The sequence below is a fragment of the Sinocyclocheilus anshuiensis genome, unplaced genomic scaffold (genome assembly GCF_001515605.1).
Source record: "Sinocyclocheilus anshuiensis isolate Anshui unplaced genomic scaffold, SAMN03320099.WGS_v1.1 scaffold3419, whole genome shotgun sequence".
In the NCBI taxonomy this organism is placed as follows: domain Eukaryota; kingdom Metazoa; phylum Chordata; class Actinopteri; order Cypriniformes; family Cyprinidae; genus Sinocyclocheilus; species Sinocyclocheilus anshuiensis.
The window spans coordinates 4,923-5,280 of NW_015547826.1; positions in this window are offsets into that span (position 1 = coordinate 4,923).

The window sequence follows — 358 nt, forward strand, 5'->3', positions numbered from 1 at the left end:
CTGGGGTGGTCAGGTAGTAGAAGTTGTAGCTCTCAGAAAACTCCCAGTTCACAAGTAACGAGTTCCAGGGCAGGACTTAGGGTGCCGGGGCCCCTGGGCTTGAGGTTATGTTTGGGCCCTACCTATACAATACAAATGCCCTCAATTAGAACATCATTATGGAGTAAAACAAACTACACAAAAATTAAAATATGCTTTGAGGTTTTAGTACAATTAATATGCAACACGTCTAGCCTAGTCAAAGTTTAGTTGTGATATTGTAATAAAATAAACAGCATGTGTTCTCTCAGTTGAGAGATCAAAACCCTAAAATAACACGGATTAAAAAAAGCCAGATATGTGTTAGTATTATAAAAAA